Source organism: Aotus nancymaae, unplaced genomic scaffold (assembly GCF_030222135.1).
Source record: "Aotus nancymaae isolate 86718 unplaced genomic scaffold, 86718_ANA_hifiasm-v0.15.2.pri h1tg000075l, whole genome shotgun sequence".
NCBI lineage: Eukaryota > Metazoa > Chordata > Mammalia > Primates > Aotidae > Aotus > Aotus nancymaae.
Genome location: NW_026988490.1, coordinates 2,370,805 through 2,385,189, shown reverse-complemented (window position 1 = coordinate 2,385,189; position 14,385 = coordinate 2,370,805). Strand labels below are relative to the sequence as shown.

The following is a 14,385-nucleotide window of genomic DNA, read 5'->3' as shown; positions in this document are numbered from 1 at the left end:
AGCTCTAAGCTCCACATAAGAGTGAGTTGAGTCTGGCTCTATCACCCAGGCTGGAGAGCAGTGCCGTCATCTCGGCTCACTGAAACCTCCACCTACTGGGTTCAAGTGATTCTCCTGCCTCCGCCTCTCGAGTAGCTGGGATTACAGGCGTGCACCACCACGCCTCACTCATTTTTGTATTTTTAGAAGAGATGGGGTTTCACCATGTTGGCCAGGCTAGTCTGGAACTCCTGACCTCAAGTGATCCTCCCGCCTTAGCCTCCCAAAATGCTGAGATTACAGGCATGAGCCACCATACCCAAATGTGCTGCAAGAAAGCTGCAGATGCAAACAATTCTGTGCCTCCCTTCTTAACACAGTAATAGGAACATAAGTAAAAATAACCATCAGACATTGATAATATAAGAGGGGCCAGGGCCAGGAAGAAGGCTTTACATAGACCAACTCATTTTAACTCTCGCAACATTTTTTCCATTTTGCATATAGAAAAAAAGCACAGAGAAGTTAAGTCACTTCCCCCAAGATCACACAGCTAGTAGGCTGAGGACAGGGGTTAAAGGCCAGGCAGTTGACTCCAATGTTCCAGTGGTAATCAGTATGCCATCTGCCTGAGTAGGAGCTCAGCAGACATTTGCTGTTTGGCTATTTGGTGAACGTTTTGGACTCCTTACCATATTATTTATTTTTTGAGCATGAGTAAAAATACAAGTTGTTTGTAATAGAAGTAGACTGTTACTTGAGTGATTTTGTAAAATATCAGTAAACAAGAAGTGTCCTGGATGTCTTTGTTGCTGTTTTTTTACAATTCAATCAGTGAACAAAAAAAAAATGCAATACTGTTTGTACATCCTGTGCTCTTTATTCTTTTCCTTTCTTGCATATTTCTTTTTTTCTTTTTTTTTTCTTTTGAGACAGAGTTTCGCTCTTGTTACCCAGGCTGGAGTGCAATGGCGCGATCTCGGCTCACCGCAACCTCCGCCTCCTGGGTTCAGGCAATTCTCCTGCCTCAGCCTCCTGAGTAGCTGGGATTACAGGCACGCGCCACCATGCCCAGCTAATTTTTTGTATTTTTAGTAGAGACGGGGTTTCACCATGTTGACCAGGATGGTCTCGATCTCTTGACCTCGTGATCCACCCGCCTCGTCCTTCCAAAGTGCTGGGATTACAGGCTTGCGCCACCGCGCCCGGCCCTTTCTTGCATATTTCAATGTGCTATTATTATGAATGAATGAGACATGATCCCCTCTGCCCTTTGGAATGCTTTGCTTCATTTATTAGACTGAGTAGGTCAGCTTGATAGATCTGAACATTTTTCCTTGGAAAGTCCTTCCCCCTCTTCCTGGAACGAGATTTTTTTTTTTTTTTTAATAACGGAGTCTCCCTCTGTCGCCAGGCTGGAGTGCAGTGGCGCCATCTCGCCTCACTGCAACCTCTGCCTCCCGGGTTCAAGCAATTCTTCTGCTTCAGGCTCCCGAGTAGCTGGGATTACAGGCGGGCACCACGGCGCCCCGCCGAGAGTTTGTTTTTTAAATGTAAATGCGCTGGGAGGTTGGGGGAAAATCAAAGCAGGCTTTCTGGGCGTTAAGTGTGAAAGCAAAATGCAAGGTCGAGAATCTTCAAAGGAGAAGCCCCGGGCTTTGCCGCCGCTCCCCTGCCCGGCTGACCCGCAAGGAGGCTGTGCGGAGCATGCGCAGTGCGCGCCTCAGCCTCTCCATCCTCAGCCGGGAGGGGAGCGCAGGAAGAGAAGGGAAATGGAGTCGGTGAAGGGAGCGCCACCGCAAGACTGGCTCTCAGTCCTAAGAGGGCCGGCTATGGATCGCTGCCCAAAGCCCAAGCGCACGCGGCGGTGATGGCGGAACAGCTCCAGCCGGGCGCGCGGCGTGCACTAGACTTGCCGCCAGGTCCTCGGCTCCGGAGGCTCCTGGGAAGACGCGGTGGCGCTGCAGCTCCGCGGGGCCGTCGCCAGGGGGCGCCTCTCACGTCCCGCGGTGGCCGCCCCGCTGCCCACGTGCTCCGCAGCGCTTCCGCTGCTCCGTGGCTGCCCCGGGTTCTGCTTTGAGAAACACCCCTCCCGCTCCCAAAACTGTACTTCCGCGTGATATGGTGTTTTGCGGTTTCATATTTTGAAAAAGCCTTTTCCTTGTCAATCAAAACAGTACTATCAAGAGAGAATGCGCACACGACAGAAACGCACCAATCCGAAAAGTATGGCTCAGTGAACTGTTTCGCATGTGTATGGCATGCACCAAGAAGAGCATCTGTGTGGCACCTGGATTATTGTGTATAACAAATACATAATCACGTGGCATTCCCAGGGGCTGGGCCAGCTTCGAGTCAATACCAAGTCTTCCGCCTGTGGCCGCAGAAGCCTGGTTTTGCGCAGCCTTGCACCTCGCATAGATGTAGTCGCGCAGTATTATCCAGTGACCCTCCGGCTTCTCTCACTCAGGGCAGTTTGAGATGTACCCCAAACTGCTACGTTAGCAGCCATTCATGACTCTTTACTGCTGTGCGTGGTGGTTCACTGTGTGAATGTTAATTGGTTCCTATGCCAATGGATATTTGGTTTGTTTGAAATTTTGGGATGTTATGAATAAAGCTGACATGAATATTCTTGTCTTCTGAGGGACATCTGTGTTCATTTCTCTTGGTTATCTGACTGAAAATAGAATATCCAGATCACAAAGAACGCATGCGTTTAGTGGTAATCTATTGCTTTAAGAAATACCAATATTACACAAATATATGATTTACAATATCCCCATTATGGCAAGACAAAGAATAGGGCCATAAAATAAAGTGTCTTTTAGGCCTTTATTATACCAAGCATGTAAATTATTGTTCTCATTATAACATAAGAATAATACTCCTTTGATGACAAAAGATATATTGTATTGGCTCAAGGTCCACTGAAGAGCTTCCAGGAAGTTTAAAAGTGAATCTGGCCATGCTTTCTGTTATACAATAAATAGAACAGCAGCAATCTCTGCTATTCCTTGAGCATAAACTATCCATTTACATAAACTTAAGTAAATGACTGAAGTCATTTATTGAGAATAAACAACATTTTGGAAACTAGTTAACATCACTAGCCCAAATCTGGTTTTTACTTTCTTGAATATGTCTAAGAAACTTCAACATGAAGTATACATTAAAAATTAATAATAATTTCTAACGTGTACATAAGCCAAGCAGCTCACTCCTACTGTGGAAGCAAAACTTACTTCTGAAAATAATCTACAGAAATTATATGTAATATAGAGCTTGAGATAGACTAAGAACATCCTTCTATGTTCTATGAATCAAAATACAAAGGTCTCATTGTATATGTAAATGAACACACTTTCATTCGTTTGGGATATATTGATATGACATGACTGTGCATATTTTATGTACACCATAAAAGAAATATGGACAATGTTTGCAGTGACAGCATACATTGTAGTCCCAACTACTGGTAAGGATATAAAACCTTAATATGAAAACGACTTTGCTTTGCTTTAAGTAAAGTTTTTAAGTGAAAAAGCCAAAATTCCTTGTTGTAACGTGGACTGAGGTCTACGGTGTTCAGAGCCAAGAATCTCTTTGGTTGTTCCCCAATGTAACAATGAACATAAGCTCTCTCTCTCTGTTCTCGACGTCCGATCATCTTCAGTGTTTTGTCTTAAAAACAGCTTTCCGAATATGAGGGAGCCATGCTGGTTACATTCTTTCTGTTGCTACACCTGATGTAGCCATATAGTTTAGCACCTTGTAGCACCACACCGGTGATAACCACGGCTAACCCTTTACCCTGAAGGAGAAGAGGCCACTAAAGACAAATATCGCCTGCAGCACTGGACAGGCACCAAGTGCCCACCAAAAGATGGCATTCAGCCTCTGAGACAGTTTTGTCCTCCTGAGAAGATGCCTTTCTGGACTCAAACACCCAATGGCTCTGTCCATCTTCATCACGTGATTCCAACACTGCAGACCCAGCACTAGTCTACCTGTGACATTCATCACTACCCTAAAGTCACATGACAAGATAATTGCCACCATACAAGCTGTAAAGCTGCTGATGACCAACCTGCAAAGAAGATGGACCATAACTGCACTGACCTGAAAGAGAAACTGGAGAAGTGCGGCCACTGGGCGTCTGATTTTGATTTTTTTCTTTCGTTAGTTGTTTCTTCCGCATCCAACACTGAAATGTCTTCAGTGTCATCATTACGGACCTGTTGCAATGTGGCGGCCCGGTGCCAGCCCCCCAGTACCACATTTAAAAAACATTTCTATGGCCTTCTATTTTTTTTTTTTTTTTTTAAGACGGAGTTTCGCTCTTGTTACCCAGGCTGGAGTGCAATGGCGCGATCTCAGCTCACTGCAACCTCCGCCTCCTGGGTTCAGGCAATTCTCCTGCCTCAGCCTCCTGAGTAGCTGGGATTACAGGCACGTGCCACTGTGCCCAGCTAACTTTTTGTATTTTTAGTAGAGACGGGGTTTCACCATGTTGACCAGGATGGTCTCAATTTGTTGACCTTGTGATCCACCCACCTCAGCCTCCCAAAGTGCTGGGATTACAGGCGTGAGCCACCGCGCCCGGCATCTATTTTCTTAATATCTATCATTGTTAGTTCTCTGAATTTGTTTGTTTATATTTATTGCTGTTCTAGGTTATCTGCATTTCCATATAAATCAGCTTTTAAATTATCCCCCAATTTTTAAAACTATTCTCTTGGAAATATTCACAAGTTTATAAATAAATTTGTGAAAATAATACTAAAAATTTCTATATTATCATCTAATCTGCAGCGCATAGTCTAATTTTTCTAACTGATCCAATGATATCTTCAATAGCATTTTTCCCATTTAGTCTAAGAACGTCTTCAGGATCACACATTTCACTATTGCGTCCATTTGGTCTGGTTTTAGCCCAGAACAGGTTGTGGACATTCTTGATCTTTCACAACATGGCAGCTTCAGTAGACAAGAGTATTTTGGAGAATGTGCCTCTGTGTGAATCTTTCTCATGATCAGATTCAGGTTGTGTATTTTGAGCAGAAATCTGACATAAGTAATGTTGCTTTTCTTGGTGCATTATTGTAGGAGACCCACAATGTTGGTTTATCTCATTGTGGGTCACACTAATCCCTTAGTGAAGCTGGCATCTGCCAGGTTTCTCCACTGTAAAATTACTTCTTCTTCTTTTTAAATGGCTGACGGTTTTTTGAGGAAATTATTTGAAAATGTTTGACTATGTTAGTTTTAACATGCATTGATGATTTTTGCTTGGTGCTCGCAAAATGGTGATTTTCTAACTACTGTTCCTCTCCATTTATTAGTTGTGACTATATTGTAGGAAGCACTCTTCGTCTTTCTCTAGTATTACCTTCTGTAGGGACTCATGGTTTTTTGTTTTATTCAATGCGCTTTAATACATTACTGCCATTATTTATTGTTATTCTCAAATTATCCAAGATTTTGACAATAGGAACCTCTTCAAGCTGACTCCTGTATTTAGCATGTCCCCAATATTTATTGTTTGAGATTTGTCTCAACTTTATGTTTAAAAAATTTAAGGACCGGGCGCGGTGGCTCACGCCTGTAATCCCAGCACTTTGGGAGGATGAGGCGGGTGAATCATGAGGTCAAGAGATCGAGACCATCTGGTCAACATGGTGAAACCCCGTCTCTACTAAAAATACAAAAAATTAGCTGGGCACGGTGGCACGTGCCTGTAATCCCAGCTACTCAGGAGGCTGAGGCAGGAGAATTGCCTGAACCCAGGAGGCGGAGGTTGCAGTGAGCCGAGATCGCACCATTGCACTCCAGCCTGGGTAACGAGAGTGAAACTCCGTCTCAAAAAAAAAAAATTTTTCCCTAGGTTTATTGAGGTATAAGAGACAAACGAAATAGTATGCACTGAAGGCATACAAAGTGATGATTGAATAGAGGTATACATTGGGAAATGGTTCCCACATAAACCAGTTAGCAGAGCCTTCACCTCACATGGTTACCTTTCCTTCCTCACTTACTTTCTTGAGCAACAGGATTGCCACTCACAGTTTCTTTTTCTCTACCCTTGAACTCAAAATTTTTCCTTGATTCCTTTTAATAGAGAATGATATTTAGAAAACAAATCTAGTTGCACTGAAGTATTATTTCTCTGAGACCTTTTAGAGGACACAGAATGCATGATGTTCTATATTATGATATAATAATACTATCTCATTACACACTAGAATTAATGAGTATGTACTGATGTCACACAAACATAATACAGTTTCAGAATTCCAACCATGCTGCAATAAAAAGAAGACCTCCGGGTTGCGTTCGGAATGCGTTTTCAGATGTTTCTGCTCTCCCCCTTTAAGCTAAGAATACAAGAGAGTAAGCAAAATGCTACGCTCGAAAGTTATTTGATTTAGCTTTTTTCTCCAGTGTGGTTATGCTATTAATTTAAAGGGGAGCTGAGTTCATTAGTTTCTATTTGTATTACATTTTAGGGCTTTTCCTCATTATTGTGATTTAATGCTATTTTTGAATGTGTAAAATTTTAACATAATCCCAAAAATCGACACTATGCAGCATGAAACAAGAAATATCAAGGGCAGTGCCATCCCATCCCATTGCTTCTGCTTGTTTCTGCCACACACATACACAGACACCTCCCCTACATAATACATTTCATCAATTTCTGCTTCATTTTTTCTTTTTCCGAAAGTAGATAAATAACCATTTTCTAATTCTACTTTTTTTCTGTCATCAAACATCACATGCTATATAAAACTTTTGCATTCTGTTCTGTTTTTTTTTTTTTTTTTTTTTTGAGACGGAGTTTCGCTCTTGTTACCCAGGCTGGAGTGCAATGGCGCGATCTCGGCTCACCGCAACCTCCGCCTCCTGGGTTCAGGCAATTCTGCCTTAGCCTCCTGAGTAGCTGGGATTACAGGCACGCACCACTATGCCCAGCTAATTTTTTGTATTTTTAGTAGAGACGGGGTTTCACCATGTTGACCAGGATGGTCTCGATCTCTTGACCTCGTGATCCACCCGCCTCGGCCTCCCAAAGTGCTGGGATTACAGGCGTGAGCCACCGCGCCCGGCCTGCATTCTGTTTCTTTAACTTCTTCAATATTGTACCTTGGAAATACACCAGTTAATGCAACTCTGACTTATCCTTTTTATATACCTGCATAGTATTCGATTGCATGTAACTACTGTAAGGGTTAAATTACTTTACTTTGTTGGGGTATTTTCGTAGTTTCCAATATTTTGCAAGTACATATAATGCTGAATCATATAACTTTGTGCATGCCTACTTTTATGCTGTTGAAGGTGTATCTTTAGGGTAAATTTTCAGAAGATTTCTAGGTCAAAGGGTGCATGTGTAATTTTAACATATATTGTCAAATTTCCTTCCTGTAAGGAAGTTTTCTCCGTTTCTCATTCCCACCGTCAAAGAAAGATGATCCCTGTTTTTTGATAGTCTTGTCAATAGTGAATTTTCAAATTTGTTAGATTTTACCGAGCTAAGGCATAAAAAGTGATATCTCAACATGGTTCTAATGTGTGTTTTGTTAATTATGAGTATGTTGAACATTTAAAAATATTTAGGACCATTACATATTTTAGCAAACTATCTTTTATGTCCTTTGCACAACATTCCATCAAATTTCTTCATATCTTGTCCTCAAATTTTACATGTTATGGGCATTTTTCTGTGGCATAAGTTGCAAATAATTTCTTCCCATTTATCCTTTGTCTTTTGATTTTGGTTATGCTTTACTGATCATGACATCTTTAAACATGTTTCTCTAGTCAAATTGTCAATATTTTTTGCATCTGGATTTGAAGAAATAATTAGAACCTTTCCCTATAACTTTCACCCAAATTATAAAAGAGTCTGCCCGTGATTTATTCTGGTATCTCTGTGATAGCATCTTTTACACTTATACCTCTGATCCATTTGAATCTCAGTATTAAGTGATATGTAAAGTATTGATGTAATTTAAATATTTTCCATATAACCATTCAGAGCTTCCCATACTACTTATTCAAAAGTTGAACACTGTCACACTCATTTGAAATATCATAATTATCATATACAAAGTTTTCATGTATACCTGGATCTATTTTTGTATTTCTTTTCAATGGCTAATTAGCGAGTAATCTGCTTGTACCATTGTGTTAATTATAAAGATTTTGTGTTTTAATATCTGGTTAGGCTAGGGCTAGCTGTTCATCTTCTTATTCAGTATTTTCATGTATTCTTGCATATTTGTTCTTCCAAGTTAACTTTAATCTCAATGTATATAGCTCCAGAAAAAAAAAATTTCATATTTTATTGGGGTTCTATTAAATGGATAAATTAACTTAGGGAGAATCTGCCTCTTTATAATATTGAGTTGTCCTATACAACAACAAGGATTACATTTTCTATTTGTTCATAAGTACTTCACATAGGGTTTTCATACTTCTTAATTAGTTCATTTGTGAGAATATGATCTATCTTTTTGATGCTATTTTAAATGGTATTTTCTCTTCCAGTGCCCTCTGATTGCTTATTAATCATGAATATAAACATTTCTATTATTTTATGTAATTTTTACATCTTGCTTGCTTTGTGAATTCTCTTAATGCTGTGTTAGTTTTATCACTGGTTCACTAATGTTTTCCACTTTTGCTATCATATTATCTTCAAGCAGTAATAGATGTACTTCATAATACCCAATTTTTATGCCTCCAATAAATGTCTTGTGTCTAACTGTAGTGGCTAATGCCTTGTATAAAAATGATAAAGGCAAGAGATAGTGGTCACTCTCTTCCTATTCCAGATCATCCTGGAAAGGTCTCCTGTGGAGACAGACAGACTGAAAGAAGGAGAAAACAGAGGAGATGCCCATACTTTACTATTTTGTAGGTTTTCACGCCTGTAATCTCAGCACTTTGGGAGGCCGAGGCAGGCGGCTCACAAGGTCGAGAGATTGGGGCCGTCCTGGCCAATATGGTGAAACCTCATCTCTACTAAAAATACAAAAATTAGCTGGGTGAGGTGGTATGTGCCTTGTAGTCCCAGCTACTCAGGAGGCTGAGGCAAGAGAATCATCTGAACCCGGGAGGCAGAGGTTGCAGTGAGCCGAGATCATGCCACTGCACTCGTGCCTGGCTACAGAGAGACTCCGTCTCAAAAAAAAAAAAAGTCAAGAATGGATGTTGAAACTTGTCAGACTTCTATGGCATCAGTGGAGAGAAATAATTTTTTCTCCACGGTAAATTATGTTATTGAATTTCTGTCTATTAAGTCATTCTTCTACTCCTAAGTTTGTAAGTTTTCCTTCATTTTGTATGTTTTGGAACAATTTATTTGGCATCACGGTTTCATGATCTTTACATTTTTTTGTAGAATTTCTCTGTAAAGGCATCTGAGCCCTTTGTGTGTCTGTGTGTCTGTGTGTGTGTGTTGGCAAGTAGAAGTTTCTTGGTAATATTTTCTTTTTTTCCATAGAAAATGGCCTCCTTAAGCATTCTATCCCTACTGGGGTCAATTTCAGTAGTAAATTATAGTTCCCAAAAAATTCTCATATATATATATATATATATATATATATATTCCAAATTTTTTAAATAAAGGTGGGTAAGTCATCTCTTATGACTTTTATTTTTACTGTGTCATTTCTTATTTTGTTTATATTCCCCATTTTTTCTTAGTTTGTGTATTTCATTTTATTAATCATCAGTTTTGATTAATTCGTTACATCTCTTGTTTTGTATTCTCTACCTAATCAAAGTTTGCATTTATCTATATTTTATTTACTTTGTGCTTTCTTTTGGTTTATTTACAGCTTTTGATTGGGAAGTTAGTTCATTTTTTTTTTTTTTTGAGACGGAGTTTCGCTCGTTACCCAGGCTGGAGTGCAATGGCGCGATCTCAGCTCACCACAGCCTCTGCCTCCTGGGTTCAGGCAATTCTCCTGCCTCAGCCTCCTGAGTAGCTGGGATTACAGGCACGCGCCACCATGCCCAGCTAATTTTTTGTATTAGTGGAGACAGGGTTTCACCATGTTGACCAGGATGGTCTCGATCTCTTGACCTCGTGATCCACCCGCCTCGGCCTCCCAAAGTGCTGGGATTACAGGCTTGAGCCACCGCGCCCGGCCGTCATTTTTTAATACTTTTTACTCATATTGATATATGCTTAACAGTATGAATATTCTAATATGCTTTAAATGCATCTTATAAACTTTTAAAATCAAGTATTATTCTATAGTTTGTAATTCCACTTTTTAAAAATTGAGGAATAATAATTGTACATACACCTGCTTATCATCTTCGGTAGTAAGAACATTTAAAAACTACTATTTTAGCAGTCTTAAAATATTCAACACATTATTATTAACATTAACTGTGGGCGCCATGCTGTGCAATAGGTCAGTAAAACGTATTTCTCACGTCTGAAACTCTACATCCTTTGATGAACATCTCCCCCTTCCCTGCCCTCACAGCAGCCTCTGGGAACTGCCATTCTACTCTCTGCTTCTGTGAATTTCTCTCTTTTAGGGTCCGTATATAAGTGAGAACAGGTAGTATTTGTCCTTCTCTTCCTGGCTTACTTTAGTTACCATAATGTCATTTAGGTTCTTTCACGTTGCAAATGACAGAGCTTCCTTCTTTTAAAGCGTATATAGTATTCCACTATATATATAGTTTTTTTTAATCCACTTATCCACCAGTGGATTAAAAAAAACAGTGGGTAAGTGGATTAAATAGATAAGGACATTAGTAGATAAGTGGATTTTAAAAACTATATACAGAGTGTTTATGTATAGAAATACTAATGGACAACATTTTTTTTGAGACAGTTTCTCACTCTTTCACCCAGGCTGGAGTGCAGTGGCATGATCTTGGCTCACTGCAACCTCCGTCTCCCGGGTTCAAGTGATTCTCCAGCCTCAACCTCCTGAGTAGCTGGGATTACAGATGTGCACCACCACACCCGCCTAATTTTTGTATTTTTAGTAGAGACAGGGTCTCTACTAAAAATACAAAATTTAGGGGTCTCATTGGGGGGGGTCTCACCATGTTGATCAGGCTGGTCTCGAACTACTGACCTCATGATCTGCCCTCCTCGGCCTCCCAAAGTGCTGGTATTAAAGTCTGAGCCATCGTGCCCGGCCTGGACAACAGTTTTTTAATCCACCTATCCACGAATGGACACTTAGGTTGCATTCATTTGTTGGCTATTGAAAATAATGCTGCAGTGAACATGGGAGTGCAGTGAGCTCTTTGACAGACTGATTTCAGTTTCTTTGCATATATGCCCAGAAGTGAGAATGCTGGATGATATTGTAATTTTATTTTTAGTTTTTTGAGGAGCTTCCATACTGTTTTCCTAAAATAGCTGTACTAAGTAACATTTCCACCCACAGTGTACCAGGGTTCCCTCTTCTCCTTTTCTCCATATCCTAACACTTATCATCTTTTGTCTTTTTGATAATACTCATTCTAACACATGTAGATGATATCTCACTGTTGTTTTAATTTGAATTTCCTTGATAATGAGAGACACTGAGCAATTTTTTTCATTTATCTGTTGGCCATTGGTGTATCTTCTTTTGAGAAATGTCTGTTCAGGTCCTTTGTCAATTTTTTTTTTTTTTTTGAGATGGAGTTGCGCTCTTGTTACCCAGGCTGGAGTGCAATGGCGCGATCTCAGCTCACCGCAACCTCCGCCTCCTGGGTTCAGGCAATTCTCCTGCCTCAGCCTCCTGAGTAGCTGGGATTACAGGCATGCGCCACTGTGCCCAGCTAATTTTTTGTATTTTTAGTAGAGACGGGGTTTCACCATGTTGACCAGGATGGTCTCGATCTCTTGACCTCGTGATCCACCCGCCTCGGCCTCCCAAAGTGCTGGGATTACAGGTGTGCGCCACCGCGCCCGGCCCCCCTTTGTCGATTTTTTCATCAGGTTATGTGTTTTCTTGCTATTGAGGTTTGTGAGTTCCTTATATATTTGCAGTATTAACCACTATAAAAAATATTTGGGGCGTGTGTAATGGCTCAGGCCTGTAATGCTGGGAAGGCGGAGCTGGGTGGATAACTTGAGGCCAGGAGTTCGAGACCAGCCTGACCAACATGGTGAAACCCTATCTATACTAAAAATACAAAAATTAGCTAGGTATGGTGGCATGTGCCTGTAGTCCCAGCTACTTGGGAGGCTGAGGCAGGACAACCACTTGAACCCGGGAGGAGGCGGTTGCAGAGAGCCTAGATGACACCACTGCACTCCAGCCTGGGTGACAGAGGGAGAATCTGTCTCAAATATGCAAAATTTTCTCCCAGTCCAGTCCATGGGTTCTCTTTTCATGCTGCCAGTTTTTTTTCCTTTGCTGTGCAGAGGCTTTTTAGTTTGATACAATCCCATTCGTCTATTTTTGCTTTTCATTGCCTGTGCTTTTGAGGTCATATCAAAAAAACTATTGCCCAGACCAATGTCATAAAGCAATTCTCTTAAATTTTCTTCTAGTGTACACAATAAAGGCCATATATGACAAGCCCACAGCTAACATCATACTTAATAGTGAAAAGTTCAAAGCTTTTCCTCTTAGATCATAAATAAGACACGATGCTTACTCTTATCACTTCTATTCAATATAATTCTGGAAGTTCTAGCTATACCAATTAAACAAGCAAAGGAAATAAAGCCATCCAAAAACTAAAAGAAGAAATAAAATTGTCTCTGTTTATGAAAAGTCTTCTATGTAGAAAACCCAAAAGACTCTACCAAAAAGTGTTAGAACTGATAAATTCAGTAAAGTTACAGGATACAAAGTCAACATGAAAAATCAGTAGCATATCTACACTAACAACAAACTATCCTAAAATAATTAATAAAACAATCCCATGTACAGTAGCATCATAAAATGAAATACTTAGGAGTAAATTTAATCAAAGAGGTGAATAATCCATATACTGAAAACTATAAAACATTAATGAAAGAAATTACGGATGACATAAATGAAAGGAAAGATGTCCTATATCCATGGATTGGAGGAAATAATATTATTTAGATGTCCATACTACCCAGAGCAATCAAAGATTCAATGCAATCCCTCTCAAAATTCCAATGATTTTTTTCATAGGAAGAGGAAAAAAATTTCTAAAATTTTTATGGAATCACAAAAGATCCCAAATAACCAAAGCAATCTTGAACAAAATGAATGAAGCTGGAGGCATCATACTACCTGATTTCAAAATACAAGACTACAGTAATTTAAGCACTATGGTAATCACATAAGAACAGATACATAGACCAATGGAATAGGATAGACAGCCCAAGAATAAACTCACACGTGTAGAGTCAGTAAGTTTTCTATAATGGTATCAAGAACACACAATGGGGAAAAGACAGTCTCTGTGATACATTGTGTTGGGAAAACTAGAATCTACATGTAGAGGAGTGAAATTGGGCTCTTATTTCACACTGTATACAAAAATCAACTCAAAGTAGATGAAAGACTTTAAACGTAGGACCTGAAACTTTGAAACTACTAAAAGAAAATATAGGGGAAAACATTTGCTACATTAGTCTGAGCAATGATTTCTTGTAGCTCATGAATTTTTATGTGTAATTTTAAATTAAATTTGACTTTTAGCATTTTTAAATCTTTGTTTTTATCCTTCTATTATTTAATTAAGAAATTTTAAATTTGTAGTTGGAAGATATTTTTTAAAAAGTTGTTTCCATTTGCAATATTATTATTACATATGATCAAAGTGTTCTTTTATAGAATTTCTATATTATTGGCCTGCATGGTGACTCATGCCTGTTATCCAGCACTTTGGGAGGCTGAAGTGGCTGGATCGCTTGAGGCCAGAAGTTTGAGACCAGCCTGGGCAAGGTAGTAAAACCTTGTCTCTACCAAAATACAAACACTAGCCAGTCTCATAACCTGATCTCAAAAAATATGTATAAAATTTCTATATTATGAATGTACCAATATTTTTATATTGATATATGACCCATCATGTGATTAATTTTGTAGATTTTTCATGTGTACTTGAGAATGATAAATTCTTGAGGTGATGGATGCCCCATTTACTCGTATATGATTACTATGCTCTGAATGCCTATATCAAAATATCTCATATACTCCACAAATATATACACATACTATGCCTGATACCAACACCAATGTAAAAGATCAAATAGAAATGGGGCATGGTAGAATTTAACACTAATCTGTTGGAAAATGAAGTGCATGTTTCCTGTAATGACCCAATTCAAATTGGTCTAACAGAGGCATTGCAAACTCAAAGGCCCACGGGGCGAGGCAGGCTTCACACTGGAGGTGAATAAAACATGGATGGGATGGGAACTGTAGGGGACTGTATAATGGATTC

The 14,385-nt window shown here is 39.7% G+C and overlaps 1 pseudogene; it reads right to left on the bottom strand.

Moving 5' to 3' along the window:
- Positions 1-3,500: 3,500 nt before the first annotated feature.
- Positions 3,501-4,041, bottom strand: LOC105722668 (Golgi apparatus membrane protein TVP23 homolog B-like; annotated as a pseudogene).
- Positions 4,042-14,385: the final 10,344 nt, after the last annotated feature.